Here is a 10759-nt window from a genome sequence, read left to right on the forward strand (position 1 = left end):
ATGGAAGAATAGCTGGGTGCTGCCTGGAGAGACTGATGAGAAGGACACAGGCTGCCATCAGCAGCTTTCCACACAAAGCCATCACATCTTCTCTTCCATAGTCCTCACTGTCCACTGGTCAAAAGAGTGAACATCACAGCCGTCATGTTAACCCTTTGTTACACAACATACAACCAACATGCTCAAAAGTGACCCGAATTAGTTTGAATTGTAAATATATTTGCAATAAATTACTTTAACCATTCAGGATTCCAGGAATTCCTCAATTAAGCTGTTTTGGATCAACACCAATTCTAATTTTTATTTTTCCTTTCTTACTTTTTGAATAAAAATCATGTTTGTATCACTACACTTCTAAGGAACAACATGGGTCAAACATTACCTGTATTATTTTGCTATGTTATTTCATGCATGGCTGAGTGTTTCTTTACTATACATTTTCAAAAATAATTAATTTTAGCAGTGATTTGGACAAAGCATGTATGATGTAGTAATACAAAAAGTATTTTAGTTCACAGTGTGACATTAGCTAGTCATGTTAGCTTGTAATATATAGAGCAGAGCTAACTAGCGAGTTAGCCGAACGTTAGCGGTTAGCTGTTTATGCTATGCTAGCTGTTGGCTACTGAACATTAACAAACTGGATTCCGCTGTAAGAAAGCTGTGAAACTTTACATTAAACTTGGCGAGAACACTGTGACACCCCGCTGCATGTTTATGTGTAATTCTCCCGTGTTGGAGACGAGAGGGTGGGGGGGCAGCACTGCAATAAGCTGTAAACTAACGTTAGCAGCCACATGTTAAGCCAGGTTTCCCGGACGCAACATCTTGCAAGAAACAGCATCTCAGGGCTTCTTAACATTTAATAACCTATTAATGATGCATACCAACCAGATACCAACTTAACGGGAAGAAACTCAGCTAACTAGAAGAATAAATGTAACCTTAAATAAAAAATAAAACATTCACAAACTAAGGATTATCTAAATACATGTTTAACTCCATTACAGTTGCAGGACTAACCAGATCTCAAGTCTTCTGTTCTTTGTTGACGTCCCGATGTTCATATTTAACGTGTAGATGTAAAACGATCCCGATATTAATCCATAAACTCCTGTAGCAGACATACAGACAGCAGTAGCTCCGCAGGAGGAGACCACTCAAACTGACGTGGAAGTTTCAAATGTGAAAGACAGGCGCGGACAGTTCTCATTGGCAGGTTTCTTCGATTACGTTTATATTAACCAATCAGGAGTGTTGTGGACTCATTCCAAACATGCCTGACTTGTCTGCCGTGTTTTGGCTGAATTCTATTTCAAGCGCCGTAGCTCTGGCTGTCGGCCAGAATCCGAAAACCGTACGTTATACTGTCAAACTAAGGCTTATTACTGTAAATTGACCAATGGAAAAAAAAATCACAGAACACATACATAAAACAAGGATAACTGTGACTTATTGTTGAGTAAATAACAGTGTGTTTTAGAGATTTCTCCACTTTCTATGATTTTTTTTTAATGATATTGTCAACTGTAGATGTTTACAATATAGTAAGTTAGAAATTGAATGAAAACATATTTACTTTTGTTTCAACATTGGATATTTAGTGTTTGTGGTGGATTCAATCAATCAATCAAATATTGAGAACATGATTTGTATAAAAAAAATGTACTTACATTTTTTTTTTTTTATGTGACGCTTTTTTACAGTTTTATGTTTATCTTAAAATTACAAAGAAATATCTTCTAATAGTCTTATAATAGTAATACACTTTTATACGAGTTACATATTTAATTACAGATAATACTTTTTATTTTACGTACATCTGCATGTATTTTCTGAAAGTGCAAAAATACTGTAAATATTATATAGTAAATTTGCTGTTAAAAAATGAAATAAACGTTATTTGTTGCTATTGTAAAAATACTTAAAATAATGTTTTGGGTTGTTAATTTATAGTTAATATCTGTCATTTTACAGGATTTTGCAAGTTATTTAAAAAAAACATGATAATTACTATAATAATGTACAGTTATTTCCTGTAAAATTACGATCTTTGTTTACAGTGTACCCCACCTTTAAGTACAACATACTTTTTTTATTTAAACATAGTATTCTTGCTTTCAACTAACCTAATACAATAATGTGAAATCTGTTGACATAAAATATTAAATTAAAGTCAGTTTTTCAGTGTACAGTATGTAGAGTTTTGTTGGAGCTGACATCCAGTGGTAAGTGTGGGGACCTGCAGGGCTAGCTTTAGCCCTGATTGCTGTTGCTGACTGAAAACCTGTTGTTACAGCACTAACTACTGCAGGACGTATTGCCATTTTCTTTGAGGTACCTTGATATGGCCCTTACTGCCAATGGATGAAATAGTCAATCAATTGAATCAGCAGAACGTCCCATTGTCACTTTGTTCTATCTTCTCAGATTTGTAAGTTCCATGCTCATTTGATGTTCTTATTATCCTTTGAATATTAATGGGTGTTGGACAAGCAATGTTTGACATTTTAAAAACCAAATGTTCAATTTATTAATAAAGAGAATTATCAGCAAATCAAACAATAAAGAAAGATTATTAATTACAACCCCCGACATTGTGCAGTTTGATCAATCCAATATGTTGAGCACTGAACTCAAAACAATGACATATCTTAGGAAAACCTGCAGTTATGTGTAGCAAACACAAAACTTTGCATAGGACAAAAACCAAACGACCATACCACCTGCTGCTAGCACTTGGTGTGAATGTGAATTATTTCAGTAGTGTCTTTGAAAATTTGTCCAGGGCCACAATGAAGGGCTGCCTACTCAACTATTGGAAGAAGGCTTTTCTCATATCACAGAAATTGTGAGCGTGAATCTTTTGTTTTGGATGCGGTAAGAGCCAGATCTAAGGTATTTTCTCCTTAGTATTCTTTACTCATTATTGGTGGTGGGCATGTTTACTGGAGCTTGGGCAGTGTTGGTTGTGGTTATACCTGACTGCTTTCCCCACCAGAAACAAAGGGGAGTCCTGGGAGTGATATTTTCTGTGGACTAAACATAGCTGCTGCAAGCAGTCCAAAAAAAGCCACAAGGGGAGAACCACTGTGATGTACAATAGCACTTACGTTTGCACTCACACTTGCAGTCAGAAATGGGCACCGACTGTTTCACAGTATCTACCATGTTTAGCCACTAGCAACCTTTTTTGGACTGCCCAGCCTCAGATGCTTTACCCTACTCTCTGTGATGTGTCTATGTCCAAGTGCTCCGCAGATGTATCACCTTCCCGTCTGCTCTTATCCCCAGCTCTCTGGAGCCCGGTGAGCCTATGTCGCCTGGCAAAGGCGACAGGGCTATTTGTAGGCGGCACGGTTGTCCCTGAGGACTGCAGGTACACAATAACCCAACATTTGTAGGTTCATAAAGTGAGAACACAGCAAAGAGAAAGATGCTGTATTCTGTTTACCATGCAGTTAGTCACAGTGCAGTAATAGACATTAGGATTCAAACTTTGCAACTAATGTGTACAGGAATGAAAAAAAACGTTTAGCTGATTTTAATGAGACAAGTCGGACGTTTTCCATTATTTTGGACAGAGCACTTTTTTTTAAGCAGAAGCGAGTTATACGTGTCACAGAGATGCTGGATATAAAAGAGCAATTTGTCGGAATTGTGGATTGTTCTGAAACAGTTTCTGCAGCAGTGTGGCCTGTAAAGTTGACCCATTGTAGCACAGAGTTATCATAGAGCAACCGTCATATCAGGCCATGTTAATGGAGATAAAACATGTGGCTGCAGCCTCCATTTGATGTTTTCATCTATTGCATGGCCCACGCATGGAACCTTGGTTTAGGTGGGTACCTGTGAGCACAGCAATGAGATTTTTGTACCACCCTTGACAGTCTTTACAACTTCTTTGCACAACCAGGGACCCCCCAGCAGACTCAGAAGGAGTTAGGTGTTACAGCAGAGCTTAAAGCATTGAACAACCCAAGCTGGTATTGAACATGAATAATAGTTTCTGCTGTATAAGACTAAATGTTGCGCTGCGAATAAAATTAGACTCTGTTGCTCCTTTGAAAAAGAAGAAAATAAAACAACATAGATTAGCTCCATGGCATAATGCCGAAACCCGCAAAATAAAGCAAAAGTCGAGACAACTTGAAAGGATATGGCGTTCCACTAAACTTGAAGAATCTCGTTTAATTTGGCATATTACTCTCAATGAATATAAGAAAGCACTGCGTAAAGCGAGAGCAGCCTACTACTCTTCATTAATAGATGAGAATAAGAATAATGCAAGATTTCTTTTCAGCACTGTAGCCAGGCTGACAGAAAGCCACAGCTCGATTGAGCCTTCTATTCCCATAGCACTCAGTAGTAATGATTTTATGTGCTTTTTTAACGATAAAATTGTTACTCTTAGAAACAAAATTAATGACCTCTTGCCTTTGACCAGTTATCAACAGCTCCCGGAAACGTAAGTTATAATATTACTAGGGCCGGGACTTTAACGCGTTAATTAAGATTAATTAATTACACAAAAATTAACGCGTTAAAAAAATTAACGCATTTTAATCGCACTTATTTTTGCACTGCGGAACGTTTCTCACTGGATGAGTTTCAGGCGTACCGATTATACTGGAGCACCAACTAACGTTCATGACTTCAGACAACAACAAACCACAGTGAACAACAGTGGGAAATGTTGTTTTAAAAAACGGACGGATGGAAGCGTCGATAAGAGCACGGTTGTGTGCAAATTATGCAAAAAGGAATTCGCATATCACCGCAGCACATCAAGCCTCAAGTATCACCTCAATGCAAAACATATAGCAGCTAGCGTGGACGTTAGCCTCTTTTATCGCGTTCACACCAAAAAGAGCCGGTACTAAAATGAGTTCATGAGAACCTTTTTACCCCCACGAAAGTCCCTGCTAGAGAGCAGAGAGCTGCTAGAGAGCAGGGACTTTCGTACGGCTCTCTTGTGAGAAAAGAGCTATATTTCTGATTGGCTGGGCGGATTGCAAACCACGCCCCATAAAACTCCCAAAAAGTTTTGTGAAGCCGCCATTTTATTATCCTCGCATTAGCATTATTAGCATTAGCCCAGCGCAGAAACGCAGAGAGACTAACTTATGGCAACACGAAATAAAACATGGGAGCGGTGGAGATGAGGAGGTGTCGGCGTTCTGGCGATTTACTCGGAAGGCTGCTGGGACTCCCAGCAGCTTCTACTGAAGCCAGTCCCCAACTCCGGGGACTTCCGGCCGGGGACTTTGGGCGGCAGTATACGCCGTGAAGTGGTTTGCGGCCTGCCAGTAAACCCAAAGCAGAAGAAGAAGAAGTGACGTCAGCGGCTTCATTTGCCTAATCCTCCCCCAGGTTCAAAGAGTTCTCATGAACTAAATTCTCATGAACCTTTGTGGGAAAAGTACTGCGGTGTGAATGCGCCTAATGGTATACTAAAATCCATGTGAAAAAAATTGCTTCTCACTGTTCTCAGGTCAAATATTTATATGTGATTAAAAATGCGATTAATTTCGATTAATTAATTACAAAGCCTCTAATTAATTAGATTAATTTTTTTAATCGAGTCCCGGCCCTAAATATTACACTAGATAGTAAACTAGAATGCTTTTCAGCCATAAACCTTGAACAATTAAATTCAATGATTCTCTCTTCTAAACCATCAACGTGTATGTTAGACCCAATTCCAACTAAGCTGTTGAAGGAAGTTTTTCCATTAATTAGCACTTATTTATTAAACATTATGAATATGTCTTTATTATCAGGCTATGTTCCACAATCATTCAAAGTAGCAGTGATAAAACCGCTTCTTAAAAAGCACAACCTCGATCCAGAGGTTTTAGCCAATTATAGACCTATTTCCAATCTTCCGTTCCTCTCAAAAATTCTTGAGAAAGCGGTCGCAAAACAGTTGTGTGATTACTTAAAAAACAATGATTTATTTGAAGATTTTCAGTCTGGCTTTAGAACACATCATAGCACAGAGACAGCTCTGGTTAAAGTCACAAATGACATTCTAATAGCTTCTGACAAGGGACGTGTCTCTATTCTTGTTTTGCTCGATCTCAGTGCTGCATTTGATACTATCAACCATGATATCTTATTGCAAAGACTAGAGCACTTAGTTGGCATACAGGGAACTGCTTTAGACTGGTTTAGGTCCTATCTATCTGAACGCTCTCAGTTTGTACGTGTCAATGATGAATCTTCCACGCAAACCAAAGTTAGCCATGGAGTGCCAGAGGGCTCAGTGCTCGGACCTATTTTGTTCACATTATATATGCTTCCGTTAGGCAATATTATAAGGAATCATTCTGTACATTTTCATTGTTATGCGGTTGATACTCAACTATATTTATCAGTCAAGCCTGATGAAATTAATCATCTAAATAAAATTCAAGACTGCCTTAAGGACTTAAAAACGTGGATGACCTTAAACTTTTTGATGTTAAACACGACCAAAACTGAAGTTATTGTACTTGGCCCGAAGAATCTACGAAACAAATTATCTAAGGATATATACTAACTATGGATGGCATTAATTTGGCCTCCAGTGAGACTGTAAGGAATCTTGGTGTTATATTTGATCAGGATTTATCCTTTAACGCCCACATAAAATCAATTTCAAGGACCGCCTACTTCCATCTACGTAACATTGCAAAAATCAGGCATATCTTGCCTCAAAACGATGCAGAGAAACTAGTCCATGCATTTGTTACTTCAAGGCTGGATTATTGTAACTCTTTATTATCAGGGTGTACCAAGAAGTCAGTCAAGTCACTTCAGCTGATTCAAAATGCTGCAGCTCGTTTACTAACCAGAGTTAGGAAAAGGGACCACATTACTCCTGTTCTGGCTGCCTTACACTGGCTCCCTATAGAACACAGGATAGAATTTAAAATTCTTCTTCTCGCCTACAAAGCCCTTAATGGGCAGGCGCCATCTTACCTTAAAGAACTCATTATACCCTACTGTCCTACTAGGGCATTGCGTTCCAAGAATGCAGGGTTGTTGGTTGTTCCTAGAGTCTCTAAAAGTACAATGGGAGCCAGAGCCTTTTCTTATCAAGCTCCACATTTGTGGAATCAGCTTCCAGTTTGTGTTCGGGCGGCAGACACCCTATCCGTTTTTAAGAGTGCGCTTAAGACCTTCCTTTTTGATAAAGCTTATAGTTAGGGCTGATTAGATTCAGCCCCTAGTTTTGCTGATATAGGCTTAGTTTGTCGGGGGACATCTTACTTCTTCCTTCTCTCTGTCTATACCTGTGTACTCTCATGTTCCGATTAACCCAGCTTCCCCAAATGTCTTTCTTTTTGGTGTCTATATACGCCGGGATCCGGAGTCATGGATGATCCTGCGCTCCTCTGTCCTGGATCGCGAGCCCTGGATCTTGAGTCGTGGCTGTGGTCCTGGATCATAGGTCCTGGATGGATATCCTCGTGGATTCATCTTCCTATTATACACACATGCATTTCCAAACATTTGGACTACCTATGTTGCAAATGTATTATCTTTTCAATTTACACACGGCATCTATTGCACGTCTGTCCGTCCTGGGAGAGGGATCCCTCCTCTGTTGCTCTCCCTGAGGTTTCTCCCATTTTTCCCTTTAAACTGTGGGGTTTTCTTCGGAAGTTTTTCCTTGTACGATGTGAGGGTCTAAGGACAGAGGGTGTCGTATTGTCATACTGATATTTTGTACAAACTGTGAAGTCCACTGAGACAAATGTAACATTTGTGATATTGGGCTATATAAATAAACATTGATTGATTGATTGATTGATTGATTGATTGATTGATTGAAATGAAGGCCCTGATCTCCATCTTGTCTGAACTGTCTGTGCCACATCATCGTAGTTTTGTGGAGGCGTCTGGTCTGCTGAATATAAATAATGTGAACCGTGCCCATTTCTGCATGAGTCTAATTATTTCCCATCAGTTCCTCAGCATGAGTCACACAAGGTATTTCAAGGGAATTACACAACATTGTATAAAGCCGTAAGTGTTAATGATACAATGCTTGAAAACATTAGGGCCAGTAAAAAGTGATGTGGCGTCTTGATTGTCTCTGCTGGTCAGTTAGCGCCTGTATGGTGATACTACCTCATAGTGCAAATTAAAGCAGAAGACCAAGCGTAGTATATTGCCACCCTAATATGGACACTTTTACATTTCAAACAGAAACAAAAACAACCTTGCATATGTTACGTTTCAATGTGTGCGATTAGAGATTGTCAAAACGTTTCTAACTGGCCACACTCAATTTTCTAATGTAAATTCTGTAGCTACATTTTATTGTGTTGCGTTATTCGATGAGCACTCTCACACAAACCCACAGTTTGTATGTTTTTAGGTGTTCAGTAGATGAAGCCACTGGACAGATAGAATATCGATCAATATCAATGTTCCTTTAATGTCTAATATGAAGAACATGCTGGTGATATACCTTTGTTATGTCCAGCACTGCAGCCCATAACGACATAAAGCTATTTATACAGAATGTAAGATTATATTTAAATAGAAAACCCACTTAAGAACATAGCACCATCATGGTCCTTAAAAGCATTTTAAGTTCTGAATGTTAAAAACGCTATTCCTGCCATTGGGTGGACCGCACATACCCACAGATGGCCACTGTCCAAAGGAGTTTTATTAATATTAATATTGTAATTTAGCATTGCAAGCTAAAAGTCTTCTTCTGTCATGTGCTGTTCCTGAGGATAGCAATAGCAGGAGTTATGTACCTGTTTTCATTACCATAATGTTGCTCTAAATGCCCAGATTCAACATTAGTTACAGGGGTTTGTGCTCAGAGTATTTTATAAATCCACAGATGACTTATATTGTAACTACGGTTTGTTTGTACGGTTTCACTTTATGTATGCATTTGATTTTTTCATATAAAATGTATATAATAAATTGTTCTTGCTTTGTTGGAATATCATTGCTATTGTGAACATGATAACATTGGCCTCCAGACTGTAGTAACCCAAGTATGATAGTTAATAAAATATTAGCCTTATTTGTCCTTAGCTACACACAGCTGATGGTGGACAGTGAGTATTGCAATGCAATCTCAAGATAGAAAAGTAATTTACTTGCAATGGCAGGCATTGCATGGTGGAACTACTCAAGGATCAAACTCATGTTGCAAATGGCATTCAATGTGAGCATTCAAATAAGTTCCAAAGACGCTTTGACCAAATGTTGTATATTTTTCTGTTGGTGCAGACCTGATAAACATCTGCAAAAATGGTTTGGCGAACCATAGCGATTTTGTTGATTTATTTGGACATGAGAAGTTTGAGAAACTTGAAGGTGTTGATTATACTAATGATGGAATTCAGTGGCCTTGAATAATCCTGACCCCCATCTAACATACTGTATTGTTCCAACATTCAGCCCAGTATCTCTTTTCCTTTACAATCATATTGGATGATTTAGCTTGATTACCAATAATTAGTGTCTTATATGTTCCCCTTTCCACTTGTTCTCCATTTATATCAGGACAGACAGAAAACCCACCGGTTTCCCCTGCACCTAGACTGAAATAAAAAAATACTTTTGTACGCACTTAAATGTTTGGCTTATTTGAAGCCAATGAATGCAGTCATATTAAATTGCCTAATATTACATGTCATGTCACAAACACTCACCATTTTCAACGTTCTTCTCCAATTCAAACAGTTATATTGTGCCATACTTGTCTTTATGTCCCAATGTCTATGAGCTATTTCAGGACCCAATTCTCCTTTTTTCTCTAATGTTTTTTTTTGTAACACATAAGAAAATACAATATTTTCCCAAAGGTTTTATGGGTCACTTTCCCTGCAGTAGACAAGCAGTTTCCTGATTGGACAGTTTCAGCCATGTCAGATAGTCAGCTTGATAAACATGGCTGCTTGTTAGCATTGAGCTGAGCACTCAGCAGTCCGCTGGCTGCTAATTGTTCCAGTTGGATTGACTGACAATTGTCTGAGTTTGTACCTTTAGACCAGTAAATCCTGGGGAATGGCTCTTTATTGACCTATCAGAGAGAGATGAGAGAGAGAGAGAGAGAGAGAGAGGAGAGAGATCGAGAGAGAAAGAGAAAGAGACCGCTATTATAAGGACGCTACGAAGCGATGCAGAAAGAGAGAGAGAGAGAGAGGAGACGAGATAGACCGAGAGAGAGATCCAGAGAGATGAGAGGATCTCTCTCGCTCTCTTCTCCCTCTCGATCTCTTCTCTACGCGAGAGAGAGAGAGAGAGGCAACACACACACACACACTTCGAGGATTTGTGTTTGGTGTGTATCCTCCCAAGGCTTACCTGACAACTCAATATACATTGTGAGTGTTGTAAGTGTGTGTGAATTGATTGGGGCCCTTTCTTTCTTCTGTTTCATTGAGTCATACTGCCTGTGCCCCCCCTACAGAATTGAATGGTAACTTAGCTTAGTGGATGCTAAACACTCACAGAAAAAAGTTAAGCGCTAACAGCCTGGTCTCCTGAAATAAAAGTTCACATAAAACAAAAAGTGTCTCCTGCATTTAATCTGACGTATAACAACACACATTAAACAGATTCTGTGTAGCTTTTCCATGAATCACATTCTGATACTCCGCTGTCAGGACATTAGAATGTGTCACAATGATTCCATCTATCTTTTTTCCACGTAACGAGCATTTTGCGCTGCTCTTTTCCAATGTGGAAGCAAGAATGTGTGGTGAAAGCATACAGCAGGAGGCGGGGGGTGTGT

This window comes from Gymnodraco acuticeps, unplaced genomic scaffold (assembly GCF_902827175.1).
Source record: "Gymnodraco acuticeps unplaced genomic scaffold, fGymAcu1.1, whole genome shotgun sequence".
Lineage (NCBI taxonomy): Eukaryota > Metazoa > Chordata > Actinopteri > Perciformes > Bathydraconidae > Gymnodraco > Gymnodraco acuticeps.